Below are 17,807 nucleotides of genomic sequence, written 5' to 3'. Positions count from 1 at the left end.
AAGGAGACAAAGTGACTCACTTCAGCACACACATCTGGAAACCTTGAATCATTACTCCTCATAAGGTCATTCCTACTGTGCAACTGTCAGTGGATTTAAACTCTGCTCTGCCTGCACCCAGACTCTTGAGGAAAATACATACACACATTAAAATATCGCTCCTACGCCTCAGACATACGGATCCAAAAGGATTAAAACTATGACTGCTGGAAAAATAGTAATACTGTCAAAAATAGGTCACTTATGTTTTAGAGGATAAAGCATGAGGAATTAATTTTCATGTTCCAGGATTCATAAATTTGGACACAAATGCACCCTAATCAGCCGTGATTTTACAGATACTAATCACATCCCTTAGGTTAGCCACACAAGCTTGTGGATTTATTATTTCCAGAGCAAACACAAATGGCATGGGCCTTGGCTCAGATCAACAACAAATGAGGAAGGAATTGGTTCTTGAAGCAAATGGAGGTTTTGGCTATTTGTGGGCCACAGACGTCATTTTTCATTTTGTGGATACTAAAAGATACATGAAAATGGAGCAAGAAAGAGAACATCCTGTCAGTGAATTTAACAACATACTCATGCTGAATTTTGAAAACTTGTCATCGACTGAATGAGGCAATTAACGCATTCAGCCTAAATTGTCCTCTGAGTTGGTGGAACTGAAACATGAGAGGTTGCAAAGCTGACCTTACTTGAAGTTTACTAATTGTCTCATTTGGATTGAAAATCTTCTGAAAGCTTCAATACAAAACTTCAATAAAAATAAAGTTTTTTGCATATTAGTTAAAACTGTCAGTATGGCTTGGCAATATGAGACATAATCTGGGAAAGAAATGAGCTTCTCTGCTTTCTTCCTGTGGTTTTACTGCCACTGTTCCAAATATTAGAAATGGTTTTCAAAATCTACATTTTCTCTTTTCAGTGAAGGTCTTACAGTATTGTTTGGGAACAATAATGAACAAAGAGCATCATGAAGACCAAGAAACACAGCAGACAACTCAGATAAAAAGTAGTAAGTTTAAAACCGGGCAAGGTATAAAACAGTATTTAAGCTTTGGACATCCTAGAGAGAACTGTTCAATCAATTATCTGAATGACTGAAAGAGAATGGCACAACTGCACCCATATCAAGACCAGTACACAGACGGGTTGGGCCAGCAGAACATTAATCAGAGAAGTAGCCTAGCAGGAGAATTTGTCGATATAACTAACTATTAGGTATGCATATCACACAGCTGACCTTTACGGAACAGTGGCAAAATGAAATCCATAAAAGATTCTATTTGCAGTTTGCCTCAAGCCATGTGGGAGGCACAGCAAACCTGTGAAATGCGGTGCTCTGCCCAGGTGAGACCAAGCTTGATGTCCAAAGTTGGTAGAGCTTTGGACATCAAGAGCAAAAGGTGGTTCAACAAACTACATACCAAAATCTACAAACCAAAAACTACATGCCAAAATCCTGATAAAATATTTTAAAGTTTGTTGCCCAATGTGAAAAAGTCCAGGGAGTATGGAAACTTTTACAAGGCACTATATTATCAGTATTTAAAATTTCAACACCTTATTTTCTTTTGTAAATGTGTCAATGTGCGCCAGTGTGTCGCACATTTCCCACACTTCCCAGAGTCTCTGCAGAGGATCAGTTAATTAAAAGGAAGTGAATCTGAGCTTGAGAGACTTTGCAGAACAAGCTTTGCGCCTTGCTGCTGCACATCCTCTGGAAACTTTCTATAAAAACATTTTCAACATCACGGCATTAATTATCATCACTGAGCAATATGTCCCTCGCTACACCATGTCATTTTATAAATGCTATTAGAAGAGGAAACTAATCCACTGACAGTTTGCGTTGAAGCTTCTTTGGGCTCAGAGCAGTGTTTTAGTCACTTTTAGGGAGTAGGAACAGACGAAGTTAGAAATGACAGGGGCAACAAGCTCAGGGCAATATGGGGTAAGTAACATGCCGGCTAGAATTAACCTAAAAGTCCTCCTCCTGCTAATACAGATTCATCAGATGCTTTTTCTTTAATAATTTAAGATGAAAAAAGGCACAAAAAGTTAACAATTTGGGAAAGAAAACAAAAGTGTTTTGCATTCCATAATGTTATGTATTTGACATGTCAAATACTAGTAGTCTGAACTTAGCACAATATTTAGTCATAATAGTTGTCTCTATTTCTCTGAGCTGAAGGGGAAATGACCATGTGACTCAAGGTTGTCAACCAGACAAGAAAATTGGCTCTAACACAAACCTAGTGTTGCTTAGTCTCTGCTCAAGGGAATGACTTTTCAAGTTCAAACAGATAATCAGTAATAATCATTTAGGGCTGAAACGATTCCTGGAATGATTCAAGTACCTCGATTATTAAAATTCCTCGAGGAGTAGTTGATGCTTCCAGTGTAAGTGTAGCTTTACGGATGAACCGCACAATAAATTTCATATTATCCCGGTCTGAACAAACGGGTGGCGAAGCGCATTGTGTCGGTACATGGCTGGCAGATGAGTTTCTGAGTGTGACGAACGAATATCCCATATTGCTTCCCCCCCCGTTCTTACGTTCCCCCCCTTGGTCTGCCAGTCATCTTTCCCCCCTTGACTGTCCCCTGCTCTGGTCTATTTCCTTCCCTCCACCCCCATCGTACGTTCGTTCGCCTGCCCTCCCACCCCAACCCCACCAGTACAGGCAACATTTCCCATATTCTCAAACCCAAAGCTTGGGTTATGAATATGAATATGAAAACATAATCTCAAGACAGGTATGGGGCAAGGTGAGAGTTCATCTGTTAAACTGACTCAAGACGAATACATGAACTAAAAGCTGGAGAATAGACATTTTTTATAAGCGTACTTGTGAGCCTGCCTCTTTATTATTATGATATTGATATCTAATAGCATATCAATATCGGTGCCAGATTTACCAATATTTTATTTGATCATTTTTTTCATCCAATTACTCGATTAATCGTAAGAATAATCGACAGATTAGTCTAGATTACTCTACTAAAATATTCGTTTACAACAGCCCTACTTTCATTGTCTCTACAACATTAGTGGCATTATGTCTTAGTCATGACAGCAACTCCTTCAATAGCCAGTAGTGTGTTCCCAATGGGAATAGTCAATTACAGGTGGGGATAAAGCAGTGATCGATGGATATAATGTGAGAATAATTGAAGGAATCGATGGAATGAAGGACTGTACTGTATGGAGGACTGTTGGGATTGTTTGCTCAACCAAAGCCACCTGCTCTGGCTGAGAGCAGCATATGCGGCTCCACTTTCAGACCTCCGAGAAAGCACTAGGAAGGAGGAAGCTCTACTGAGATGAAATATGGACAGGATGGATGGATTGTGGAAGTGAAAGGGTGGATAAATGTGGATCTGAAGTGCATTAGCTTTTTGGACAAAACACGAAGGACATATTTTGCCTATTTCCATGTGAGAACATTCGGCTTACACCAGATTATGAGAATCACAGCACAGAAATGATGCACAAAGCACTACAGGCCATTTACAACGCTTTTAAGCTAGAGTCATATTATGCCTTGACCAAGGCATCTTGCCAGCTGGATGTGATGATGCCCTGCTGCATCTCTGCAGCTGCCAACACAAACCTGTAAAGCCTTTACAGCTCAGTACAAGCCATCTGAATATTCATATTGGTCTTTTTTCGGTGCAGTTATTATTGCACTGGTAAATGTTTAATGTCTGAATGCATGAACTTGTGCATTTCTGTTCTGTCTTTTTCAGTCTGAGCCAAAAAGAGCCGATCAGAGTAAACCACTACAACAGTGAGCAGAGGAGGTCAAGTGCCAAACACACAGGAAGTGTGAAGGTAGAGCTGAGCCAAACGGTCGGGACTGTGAAGCTCTGAGAGAAAAAGTGAGGAGGGGGAGTGTGGTTGGTTCAATCTGCCAGATAGCCATCTGGTGTGGGCAGGTTTTCATTTCAATAATTAGTATTCCACACAGCAGACAAAAATAATCTATATCTTAATCACAGAGCCGTGCCAGTTGAGCTATATCCACAACTACGGCAGCTTTTCTGGTATGATTTATGACAACAACCTTCAGTACAGAGGGTGTCACATTATTCATGCATAAAACCGTGGGTTCAACACTTTAGTCAAAACAAAAATAGAGAAATGAAGCGCAGGAAGCAATACCACCTTTTTGCCCAGATGCAACTGTTTTCTGTATATTCATCTTATTTCAAGGATGCATGAGTAGTAATTTGGTGGAAAGAAAGAAAAAAGGCATTTCAAAGTAAGAAGATTAAAAGTTTCTTTCAAACATTACTTTTTATTACACAAGGAATCTTGAGAAGAATAAACTATGAACTGAAATATATTTTAAACTAAAATGTGTTTAACTTTTGCAGCTCAGAATTATTAATGTTTTTAGTTTACTCTCTCAAACCATTTAACATTTTGAAGACTTGAGCGTCAGACTACATGCACATGGGAATGAAATGGTTGATTTACTGGTATGATAACTGAATGTTTAAGAGTCTGGCATTAAAAATCAACTTCCAACAATACTTGTTACCTTTAACCATATGACTTACCCAATCCTAAGGTAAATTCACACCCTGAATGTCAAGAAACGCGTGCTACAAAAATTTGGTTGCATCATGAGCAACACACATCACTTACACATAAATAGTGCTAAAAAATGCCTAGATAAAATGGCTTTAAAATAAATACAAAAATTACTACATTTCCAACCTCGATTAAAAGATTTGCGAAGATACTCGGGATTTTATGTAAATAAATCAGTCATAGTTGTTCTACATGTTTCCACAGTATTTCAAGGTACACACACAGTTTAGCTGGAGTAGCAGTCCTGATGGTGGGTTGGAGCACTGAAACATGTCATGGCATGAGAATCAGTGGGAGAAATGTCCTTTGGCAGATTATTTTGTTAGGCCGTCCAACAGGATGGACAATAATAACATTTTCCTGGAACTATTCAAGGCCATCCATCCATCTGTGGAGGCAGAAAACAATTCCAAAGGATTAGTTAATAAATCAATATATTTGAAATTTTTCAAGTGGATGATAATGAATGGAATTAAAAGCATAATTTCACTACCAGTAATAATTATTTAGTACTTCAGAAGGTTTAAAGATTCACTTTAAAAATGCCAGATGTGACATAAAGCTGGATTGCTTTCTAAACAAAGCAGTGTTGCAAAAAACACAAGAGGTTTATCAGTTTCTAAAAAGCCAGACAGAAAAGTTTGAGAAGTGTAAGAGCCTCAATAATACTCACAAGAGTTGCCAAAGTGTAAGAAAACTGCCTGGCAACAACAAAACCTAGTGTTAAATGAGTGCCAAGAAAATCTCACACAAACAGAGCAGACAACCTAACACTATGTTAGTTTACAGATACATCAAATAAAATTTTACAATGAGACTGGTTTATTTTTGACTCCCTAGCAATCAGTCACTATGAGCTTCAATTACACTGAACAAAGAAGCAATTGGACTTAAAACTCACAAAAAAGCGATAGAGTTTTAAGATATGAACAAAGAAGATAATATAAGACGTTAAATGGACAAAGCAGAAAGGACAGACAGATGGAAGGATTAAAGCAGCTCTTCTCCCCAAAGAGTTGGCTCTTAAAAGGCAGGTTTCCAGGTCCAGAACCAGCATTTTGGTGGAGCAAACAGAATACTTCTGCCTGCTCTAAGTCCATTAAAAAGCACAGATAGTGGCAATAACCTCTAATCATAAACATCGCATAAGAGTTAAAATACAACTCATATGCAGATTGCATAAAAATGTTTTAGATTTCATTGTTACATTCTTAAAGGGTTGAAGGGATACATAATTTTTCTGCTAAGATTGATTTCTGTTTGTTTGAAGCTAATTCTTTTCACACTTGACATTCAAAACATGTTGTGTATACAGCACTTAAATATACAAATGAAAAAGGGCTTTTCTCAAATTTATTTTTGAAATGTATGAGTTGGGACATCACACCAATTGTTTATAATTTAGTATGTCTTAATTTTTTGGTTGCTTTTTTTGTGGCATGTAATAAAGGCCACACAAATGCGAAATTAGGGAAACCATACATGGAGAAGTGTAAATTAAATAGCTTTTGATAATTGGGGAAATTAGTTGTTTTGATTATTCAAAAATGGATGTGGGAAATTTGAATGGGAAAAAGAACAAAAAGACAAAAAAAAAATGGCAAAGACTGAAAATATAAACTCCCAAGATCCAAAAGTGTGCTTTTGATGTGTCGGGCAGGAATGATATTTATGGCGTTCCAATATGTGGGGGTGTGTGTGCCTGGCACACAGACACACACCCCCACAGAGTGTGATATTTTAGCACACAAGTCGCAAAATGCCAAGCTGAAATGTCATCTCTCACAGCTGTTTAAGTCCAACATTTTGGCTGTTCAACTAAAATCAGACTCAGTCCAGATAGAAGCAGCACAATGTCAAACAGTTTTGGGTTTTTTTTGTTGTTTTTTTTTGTTTGTTTTTTTTTGTAGTTGTCAGCCCGTTTACCCCAAAAGCCAGGAGAAGTTGCCTTAAACACAAATTCAAAGACATCTTGCTCCCTTTTCAACCTTCTGACTTCCACAACCCAAGAGCTTTTTAAAAATGCTTGCTAACATGTCTTTGATTGCTAAATATCCTTTAAAATCAAAGGAGGTGAGAGAAATAAAGGAGATGTTTTGCTGTAATCCTCATATATGTGCATTAAAGAAAACATTCAAAGCAGCTTAACTCCTGACAAATCCAAATTTGATCATTTAAGACAAGGCAGCAACACCAAGACGGGACCCATTTGAGGCAACACAAATCAGCTGCTCTGTTCAGCTTGACAACAAGTCTGCCTCCAAAGCTGGGTTTCCACAGCAACCGCAGGGATGCTGTCGCCCGGGTAACCATTACTGCAGATAGGGAAAGAAACAGAGCATCCTGAACTTAAATCATGTCTGCCCTGCCTGTCGGATATCACCTTGAGATGGTGCAGAGAGCTGTCGCGTTTGTTATGATGTTATCAGACCAAACATAATATTAATTTCAAGCGACAACTTTCGACTTTGTGAACGAGCAGAGCACAAAATTAATCTGTGTCACTTAATAAAACATGGGGGAAAGCGGAGCAACGGTGAATTAGTGAACTGCTGATACAATGAATCATCGGGGAGGGGGGGAGTGTCCTATTGTTATTTATTTGACAAGCGACAGATGAGCGTTGACTTCCACATGATCACAATCACCCTCAAACACTTTACACACGTCTGATTAAAAGTCGTCTATACGCTCAGCTGCTGCCTCTATTTAAACAGCGTATGATAGGCTGGAAAAGTGGACATGATTTTCAAATGAGGGGCTTGACACGTGCTGGCAGGACTATTGAGATAAATGATAAATGGAGCCATAAATTGTGCATTGATCTGTCTAAATAAAAAATCACAAAGGAATAACATGGATCCGTCGGTTGCATGAACACAACAAAGAGCAGAGACGTGTCTGCTTTTATTTGATCTCCAGTTAACATTTATTTAGTGGAGACGGGTCACAGAGAGATATACTCTGACTGAAACTGAAACTAATAAAATAAGCTGTATATTGCAATTAGACTTCAAGCAGTGGGACCTTCTGTTTGATGTGGATGCCTGTGGGCTGAGAAGGCTCCAACCACCACTGAGTGTGCTACATTCAGATACATAACTCTCCATGCAATATACATCAAACCGTGCTACATAAAGTGAGAGGAATGATGTAGTTTCATCATTTTTCCACTGCTAACATTTTATTACACCCTGTCATAAAAAATAAATAAATCTAAGACATCGATGTTCACAAATTAATTATGCATCAGTCTTTTGTAGGGATGCACCAAGAACTCACAAAAGAGAAAAAGAAATGTGCCACAGGTTCTTTGACAAAGACAGTAGTTTTGAATCCAGAATTATCCCCATCAGTGCATCATAGCATATGTCCCTTTATTCAAATTGAATTTGTTCAGTTTGAAAAATATCCATCCAAGTACAAGTTGTCAAATACATTTTTAGTCAAAGAGACGATGGGGGTGTCATATAACTTTAAAACAAAGATCTGCTATGCAATCGACTTGTTCTAAAGCTAAAATCATAATAATTTAAAAGCATATCTAAACAAAGTAAGTCAAATCCTCGAAAACAAGCTCATGTAGCTATGCATGTTTTAATCTGTCATTAAAGTGGACTAAAGATACTGAAACAAAGTTAACACTGGTCTCTGACAATAAAAGCAGAGGTGTAACTTCTAATTGTTGTTGAAAGGCAGAAATTATGATGCAATCTTACACCAATTCCCCCCTGTGTTCACTATAAGCAGGCATGTGTGTAACATGAGTTAATGTTTAATTTCTGAAACATTCCAACAGGAAGCCCTTTTATTTTAAGGAACCTTTATTGCCTTTTAATCTGACATATGTAACGCTTGTTAACTCCCTGTGTTTAATTTGGCCTTTCATATACAATAAAGCAGATTACATAAAGTTTAGAGGAATTTGATCTCCTTTAATGGAAGTATTTATAAGGTTATTGGCAATGCATGTGTTACCTAACTTAACTAATTGATCACCTAACTGTAACTAATTGATCATTGATGACAGCTGATCAAAATGCACAAAGCATCATCAATCAAATGCTCAAATGACATATTTGAGAGTCAAAAGACATGAATTAAGAGACCAGTATCAATTAGTCCTTTTGGCATTTACAATATTGGGCTGTAGTAAGGCTGCAGCCAGTGGGTGAAATGTAAAAACATGCAGTATTAAAATTGTACATATGTTGAGAAAGACTTATTCTAATACAGACAATATCTTCTGTGGGTTGCTCCTATTTCAGGTTGAGCCAGGATGTTGGAGGTCATTATAAATACAGGTATATAAAAGCTACAGCAGATTACTATTGCAAAAAAGCAGTCAAGAAATGTCAAAAAGTTGGCAGAAAAATCATATTAATATTTCCTCGTAGGAGTTGCGAGAATGCCAGGTGACTAACAGGAAGAAAAACAGGTCAGGGCAGTCAGCTGGGATATCCACTATTATTTGCTGGTTGTGGCTGCCTGGCAGACTGCCTCCATGTTGCTTTGCTTCTCATCAGGCATCTGGCATTGTCTTAAAACATTTAGGCAGCCTGGCTGCTACTCACTCGTACTGCCTACCCTCCTGTGAGGTTTTAATATGTTGCTCTGCTCCTCGCAGAAACCTGTGAACTGTAAATGTGAACAGAAGATTGGAATGGTGTGTCTGTATCACAGGGTTTAGAGTTAAAGGATGAGAACGCTGCTGTTGTTTTGAGAAATCAAAACAAAAGCAAATTTTGGCCACAATTCATGAAAACGAATCTTCAGGATACTAACAATACAATCTATTAGTCTATGTTGATGTAAATACACAAATTAACCAACATGTCTTTTCTTGTCTTTTTGATCACTGCATGAAGAGTGAAAAACGTAGTTCATGTGATTATGTTGATTGGTTTGATTTTCTTTCTCTTCTATGCTTTGCGATTACGAACCGTTTTCAGCTGAAAGTTCAATGCACAACATGAGCAAAGCCCAAACTCTAATCCATTTTATTTTTTATCTTCACTGATTTTTATCCAGTTTGATCTGCTTACTTGTGCTTGAGAAATAAAATTGACACTGATATTGATAAGTGGCCCAGTAGTTATAAGAAAGAATCAAGAGACAGCGAGTTTAAAGAATATAATGCTTCTACAGAGCATAAAATGAGATTAAATTACATTATTACTTGGTCATGGCCGTGACATTTGGAAAGCATTTGGAGAAATGGCCAAACTGTGGTTCACATTTGTAGTTGCAATAGCATTTCTGTGTTTACATGCCCAAGCCACAGAAAAAAGGCAACCTGGCTCACTGTGATATTACATTACATAAACTACAGTGTCAGATGCATGAAAAGCAGATGCTGAAGGACTTTTTATCTAAGACTGTGTATCTTTATATGCCACAGAAACACATGATACATGCAGAATGTATTCAATCCATGATTTGGGTACATTTATTGAAGAAAAGCTTCCATAGTAAGGAATAAATATTTTTAGCAAAAACACATGTGCCATAAGGATTTCCTGTCTTTTGGTCACTCTTCAAAATGGAAAAGACAAGAGTATGTTGTTCAAGCAAATATGTGTTGATCTTTAACAGACAGGAAATGGCTACAGAGATAAAGCTATTTACATAAACCTGCCCCTGATTTAAGATCAGGATAGTAATAAAAGTGGAAAACAAGTGGAATTGTAACAAAGTCAGACTAGAACTAATCTTTATCTTCCAACCATAGAAACCGTTAGGCAATGTCTACACAGCAATTGGTCTTTTAGACATCCTAGAAAATGAATGTTTACTATCCTACCATCACAATCGTAAACATATAGAGTCTGATAAACTCTAAGACTTTAGCTTATACTATAATCAACAAACATCCCACTATATGTGTGGAAATCCTAATGCAGACTGTTAAGTAAGGCAGAGGATCTATGATGTTGTGGGCCTGATTTTCTACTAAAACCCCTAAGAAGTATATGGTTTTGGAAACTCTTACCAGAACATTTTGGATACAAATTTGCTTGGCTGTGAAGAGTTCTACATTCACAACACATATAACTAGTAATTATGTTAGTCACAAACAGGAACTAATCTTGTATAACTTACAATTGAAATCCTCTCATACTCAAATTGCACCCCTTGTATTCTACTTTTGTTCATATGGTCTCTTCAAAAAACTGTAAACATTTTGAACAATAAAGAAGAAAATTATTTTATGTCAGTTTAAACAGTTGGAGCAAAAGTTGAGTTTCATATTCAATGTTGAGCAATAAGTTTGATTCACAGTAAGCCAGTGTAAATCACTGTTCACTGAGACTGAAAGAGGCACCGAGAAAGGTCTGAAGTGGTTTTGTGGAAAATGTAAATATTTTATGACACAGCTGCCTTCTTCATAGCACTTGACAAAGGGAAGCTTCCACAAGCTCCAAATTTCAGCTGGGAAACAGCTGAAATACAGACAATAAATCATTGTCTGTATTTTTTGATTTCTGGAAATATTTGGACAGAAGGGTTTAAATAATTTTTTGCTACCATGTTAGCCATCAGGCTTACACAGGAAAAATAAGAGGATAAAAGGCTAATAGCCAGGTTGAAATACGACAAAAAAAGTCAAGACACAGGATAGAACAGAGAAAAAACTGGTTGGATATTCTTCGCACATAATTGAAGGAGAGGGGAAAAAATCTTAAAAGGTATTTAATTGGATTTAAAAACAGTTTTTGAAGAGTTATATGGTCTTCTATTATTTGTCCTAGAGGTTAAGCAGCATTTTGGATTTATGTTTGCTGATTAAGAAGCAAGAACAACATCTATAATGATCACAAGGAATAGTCCAGGATGTGGGAACATACAACATAAAGTGAAGAGTCCTAAATAAAATGTTTCTCATTTAATTTTTCTCGTCACTTTATGTAAAACGTAGTATAACTAAATAATGCTTCAAGCATCTTATTATCATGCTTTTTCTTGCCTTTTCTAAACTATTTCGTTAGCAAAATTCCACAAAGGCAGAGTACTCAATGCTGGCTCAGATCCTAGTTTTAAAAATCAGACCTAACAAATGTGCCGCCAAATTAGACACATAAACCAGCAGAGATGGAGCTTTATGTCAAAAGCTGCTCTGTAAAAGCTGCAGAGGATAACCTGAGTTGATCAAGGTCACCTGTATAGTTTGGGTTTAAAAATCAAAAGCTGCACTGTGCCACAGAGGAAGAAAGCAATGAAATGCATAAGAACTACAAAGTCCATCAGATATGACTCGAGTTCCAATTAACCATTAACTATTGATTATTCTGATGATTGATCAAAATTTGGATGAGAAATTGGCCCATTCTGAGGCATTTTTTATTTATCTCTTAAATGTCTTTTATGCATGATTTTAAATACATTAAAAATACAAATAAACGGATAATTAAATTCCTTAAAAAAAACTAAAAAAAACTGGCATTGCCTGAAATGTAATGACAATCCTTTAGTCTATGCCTGATCATTTGTAATGAAGGATACATCTGCAACTAAAGATTTATATTTCTAACATTGACATGTGAAAAGCTCAGCTCTTTCTGTTTACAGTACAGGTGTATAGTGTACTCTGTTCATTTTTTGATAAATGAACAGAGTGCTTGATAGAAAATTGGTTTTAAAGCATTTGAACCTATGCCACTTGTGAGGAATTCTGTGCAGAGCTCTTTTTACAGAAAAAATAAGTTTTCTAAGTTAAATGCAAAATGTATATATTTTTAGTCCAGTTTTTTCAGTTTTGGTTTAATGGCAACTCTTGAGTATTGAGTTTTGAGTCTGTATACTCCAGTCAGTGATTAATAATTTACTTAATTAGCTGACAGTTATTTCTGTTACAGATTTATCACAATTAAGCCAATTAATTGTTTCAGTCCTAAATATAACAACATTGAGTTATATAATTGAATGTGCAAATTCAATTATCAGTTGGCAGCAACGCCAAGCCTCTAAAGAACACTGCAAAATAAATACTCTAAGTTACTGTACAGTGTTTTCTGTCACACATGATGTTCGTTGAAAATGATTTGCCTGAAAATAAATCCCACTTTACGATGGTAGACAGCCGAAACGGCTGCTCTTTTTACTGTTTCGCACAGTAGACAGTCCCTGATGACTAAAGCCTGCTGCACATTTAGGCCACAGTTATTGCAGCTATTTGTCCAACTCAGTGCAAGGATCATTGCGATAAAAACTCAGCTGTAAGTCTTAGACACAGAGCTGGGGAAACATACTGAACTGAGAATGGCAATGAAATGGCAATTCTGTGTTTCCAAGCTTTCAGTTTATATTTCAGTCACATGTGCCCTTGTTCACATTATTAAATGTAAATTGCTAAATCCGCGGATGATTTAACAGTCACATTTGCTGACAAAGCAAAACAATCTTCTCTCACCGCCCCCTTTGTAAGGCTTCGGTAGTGCCAGATAAGACCACCTTTTCTCATTCAGAGCTGCTTTAATTCTTCACTGCATGAATTCAGCAGTGTGTTTGAAACATTTCTCAAACACATGGTCCATGTTGTTAATATTTATGAAGCTGATTTGTTGGCTGTACATAACACAAATAACACCTTTGGGATCCAATAGATCCCAAAGGTAATCTATTGGATTGATACCTTGATATTGTGAGTGTGGATTAATTAATTTTGTCAGGCAAGCCATACTAAAAATTGACTCAAACACTTTCACTCAGCCCATAAACAACTTTGCTAATTTAATATGATGTACTTCTTTTCTTTAATGTAAATTTTCAGAGACTTTTTTCTGGAATGTCCAATAAAGCCCTTTAAATTATCTTGTGCATGACTGGTGCCATGGCAAACAAGCCCTTTACTAGATCTTAAATACACACACACAAAAAATTAATATTTATGGGAAGTCTGATTTCTTTAAATCATTCATGCATGTCATACAGTATCTGTCTGATTGAATTTTATTGCAGAACTTCCCAATTTTAGAGACAAAAATGATCATTAATCTGCCAAGTATTTTATTAATTATTCTGTACACATCAGCTCGTATTTCTGTCATGTTCCTGCCTGTTCTCCTCTGGTCCTTAAAAAGAAGAGCACAAACACCAAGAGACACAAGCTGGGGCCTGGGTTGACTCTGTCGCAGCTTTCCGTTTTATTATTCCATTATTATTTTACTGCACCAGGACCATTTATTATACATTTCATCTTCTCAAACCACAGCTAAAAGGCTCTCAATTGTACAATACAGCACTAGGACATTATTCTATTTTCTATCCATTGAAATATCCCTAGTGTTAGTGTAGAAAATCGGAGAAAAAGATGTTAATAGATTCCACATTACATAATGCTTTCTAATCCACAATCTACTCAATTGGTTCCTAAAAACTTGTGCTTAGATGCAAGTGTGAAATTATTTGTTCATCTTTCCTTTCATGATGATAGCTGACAAACCAGGGTATTTTCACCACCTATCAAACTGAAGTGAAAAAACGTGCTTTGTAGCTGTCCCAAAAAACAGCATAAACACAAACGTAACCACATCTGCAAGGTCCTGTGGAGATTGCACACTCTTTCACAGAAACCATGTTGAAGCCTTGATCTTAACCCAAACAGCTCACTCCCACTATTCCATTCTGACTATGAAAGTCTGCACTTTAAACAATTAGGGATTAATGGCTCGCTATAAACCGAGTGGCTCCATGGCTATTTTTAACTAGATGCGTCCAGGAAATAATCCACTACAGACACACAAATACGTAACTGCCACACAATGAACTCCAAAGCATGAAACAACATGCAGGAGACAAAAACTGTTACATCATCTGCCTATGTCCATTTACCTTGGCGCGCACGCACAGAGCAACACTTATTTTGACGATAACGCAGAGCGACGCACAAAGCCGAGCCACAGACAATCACAGGCAAAGAAACTCAAAACACACAAACAAGTAGGGCTGCGACAGAGTGACACACTGATGGATGCAGAACATTAAAAACTAGCCCACCCAGGACTAACGGGGGAAAATACGGAGCACAAGAAACAAAACCAAACACACAAACGTGCATGCCAGACTGAATCTCATCTCTCGGTTCATCTCCCACTGCCAACCTGCTGCTGCTGCCGCTGAGGCCTTGCTCGTGTGACAATAAACTATATGATGAGAGATGATGGAAATGTTCCTGAGTGTTGCTGAGGGAGTGTGAGCATGACATCAGGATGATAGATGAATTGCTTCTCTTCTCGTTTGTTCCCCTGTGTACTTCAAAAAGCTTCCAAACTTAACCTCTCCCTGCAAGAAAAAGAAATGCGGTAATGTTCCTGCGGTCTAAGGAGACCAGACGGCAGCAGCTCAGAAAAGAAGGAAAAGGAAAGAGGAAGAGGTATTTGTTAGAGTGTTGATGGATCTAAGCCCAGCACTTTGATTTATATTCTACTTAAAAACAAACAGGAAGCCAATAAAAATGCCAGGAAATATATGAGACGCACATTTGGATCAGGGCAAAAATTTCACGTCAGATCCGTGTAGTCCGTGAAGACAATTTGATGGCGAGTACCAATAAATCAGGAGGGCCATCTCACACTGAAGGCAAGATTTATCACAAGCAGGCTGGAATTAGGATTTAAAAAATAACTTAAAACAAATGTAAATTCAGAGTGCTAAAGGATCATTTAAGCAGTTTGAGAAACTTAATAGTGTGGACAGATTCTCCTTTTTTGGTTACCAAAGAAAACAAGAATGGAATGATTATGCGTATCCACGTATGCTTTGATGAGTGACCGTGGATAATCTTCTGATATAGATTTTTGATGGATTCCAATCTGTCACCTCTACTTAAGATCCTGCAGCAATTTATTTCTCTTACAATTAATGTTTGCTAAATCAAAGTGTATGAGTGTGGTACAGCAGTCATGGGAAAATTACGTAAGACATGTGCTGATTTAGTAAGCCTACCTAAAAAGTCATCTATTCCAAGAAACAAATCATCATTTTATCATGAAAGAAGAAGAAGTAAATACTCTAAAGACCAATCTTAGCATGTATTTAGCTACCAGATGAAATCCTACATGTTTGTACTTGGTTAAGACAAAAACAATCCTTCAGCCTTCAGGTCAAATATAACATAAAAAGAAGATTAGGATTCATAAAAGCATCTCCAAATAACATTTCAAAATAATCAGATAAATTCGGAACAGCATGATTCCCTATTCAGATTATTAAATACCCAGAAATATCTTTTACAAGCTTTTGGTCATCTAAGTCTACAGAACAGCAGACATGGCAGCTTGTTTTATGCTTAGGTTTTAATTTTAAACTCTAGTTAAGGTGAAATGGGGAGCTATACTATATTAATAGGTGTCTGCTTAGAACTGATATATGTCACTAGGGGGGAAATACAATACGGCTTTATTGCATCAGGACTTTAATATGAAAGCCATGAAAGTAGGGAAACAAAGTCTCTGTGTCAATTCACAGTTGCATAGTGCTTCGGGTTGGTTTTATCTTCTGCTTTAGGAAAAATCTTAGAATAAAGAATAGGTTTGACCAAGCAACAGAATTAGACATTTGGTAAACTAAAAATGTAACAATAAGAGCAGTTTTTTATATGTACCTTTGTGTTTAAAGGCTGATTAGGAACAAGACAAAATGCTAAACATTGGTGTTTTTCAAATGAAAAATTATCTGAATAATTATTGGATCTTTGTTTATAGTGGAGGACAAGATAAATATTACAAAAAAATATTGTTTCCAGCTAGTCACAAACAGTCATGAATCACTGACGCCATCGCCATTGCAACTTTTGTTTTGAGTGGACATCCTAGTTGTTTTATTGATGCCTGAATTCAATGGTCCAGACCAAATGTAACATAACATTATTATTTCTTGGCAACTATTGATTGCACTCTTGGTTGGCTTGTGCTTTAAAAAACTGTCAAAATTATTTATTTCCTACAAACACTGACCGATGATATTTTAGTACCAACACAAAGGAAGTAAAAATAGATCATTTATAAACTCCTCACAGGTTTTAAAACACTGAGTACCTGAAGTGCACCCTCATGCAAATGAGTGTGCTGTTATATAAACACGTATCTACCAGCCAATAGCTCTCGAACATTTAACATTTAACAGGCTTATAAATTTAAGATTTATAAGCCTGATGTGCCTGTATGCCTGTATGATTTTGTGTGCAGTGTGAAGCTTTATTGATTTTCCAGAAAATAAACAAGCCAAAACGGTTGCAGGATGCATCATGTGACGCTGAACAAGCCAACAAGTCAGCTAAGTGCATCCAATTGGCCCTGAGGCCCTGATGACTGTTTGCCCTTAATGTGTCCCCTGTGGTAGAAAACGTGTGTTCGGTGTGAGCACACAGTACCATTTCACTTCTGACCTTAAAAAAAAAAAGAAAAAAAAGAACGTCAGACACTAATCTGATTAAGTGAAGTCAGAACCATGTTTAACCGCCAGCTGGTGACGAGTGGATGACGACAATAAAATCTGCTGTTGTCAAAAAAAAAACAGGAGTAAGAAAATAAGTGCTTCATTAATTAGTCACCACCCCATTACATAACTGTCTGGACCACAAAGTGAAGAGAAACATCTTCTCCAAAAGCTTACCATCTGCAGGATGACATAACTGACCGTCAGAACTTCACTTCGTTCTTAATTATGGAAGCAGACTAAAGATGCTGATCTGCTTCATCAGACTCACTTCTAATGTGTTTACAACTGACCACCCTCCGGTCTTCACTGTGAACTTCATGCAGAGCCAACAGGCCCACTGGCTTTTCAAATATTTCCCACTCACAAAATCTAATCTGCTTACAGCTTCCTAACACCTAAACTAGGTCTCGAACAGCATGTCTGATTATGCACAGTGATGAATATTTTATGTAGATTTCATCTGGGTTTTTTTCTACGGGCTGGTAAAATCATCGCAGAGTGATTTCAGTGAGGTCAGAACCATGCAGCCTGGCTTTGGATCGTCTCCAGGGAATAATTACCTCTTGTCAAGGAGAGCAATTCCTCCATTTACACACCATTGTGATTTGAGCTAACTAGACAGACATATTGAGATAAATAAGCTGTGGCACTGAAATAGATTCCCTTGATTACTTCTGATTGTGGAACTTTCAATGTAATTACATGGGAAGTTTTTTAATTAATGGAAAACGATGTAAGACATTTGAATATAGTAGGTGTCAAT

General features: G+C 37.1%; 1 protein-coding gene across 2 annotated transcripts in view; it reads right to left on the bottom strand.

Annotated features, from left to right (window-relative positions):
- kiaa1549la (KIAA1549-like a) overlaps positions 1–17,807 on the bottom strand; it is an 82,822-nt gene that overhangs the window by 54,169 nt on the left and 10,846 nt on the right. The window lies entirely within an intron of this gene.

This window comes from Poeciliopsis prolifica, unplaced genomic scaffold, assembly GCF_027474105.1.
Source record: "Poeciliopsis prolifica strain line A6 unplaced genomic scaffold, Auburn_PproV2 SCAFFOLD001, whole genome shotgun sequence".
Lineage (NCBI taxonomy): Eukaryota > Metazoa > Chordata > Actinopteri > Cyprinodontiformes > Poeciliidae > Poeciliopsis > Poeciliopsis prolifica.
This window is presented reverse-complemented; position numbering and strand designations above follow the sequence as displayed.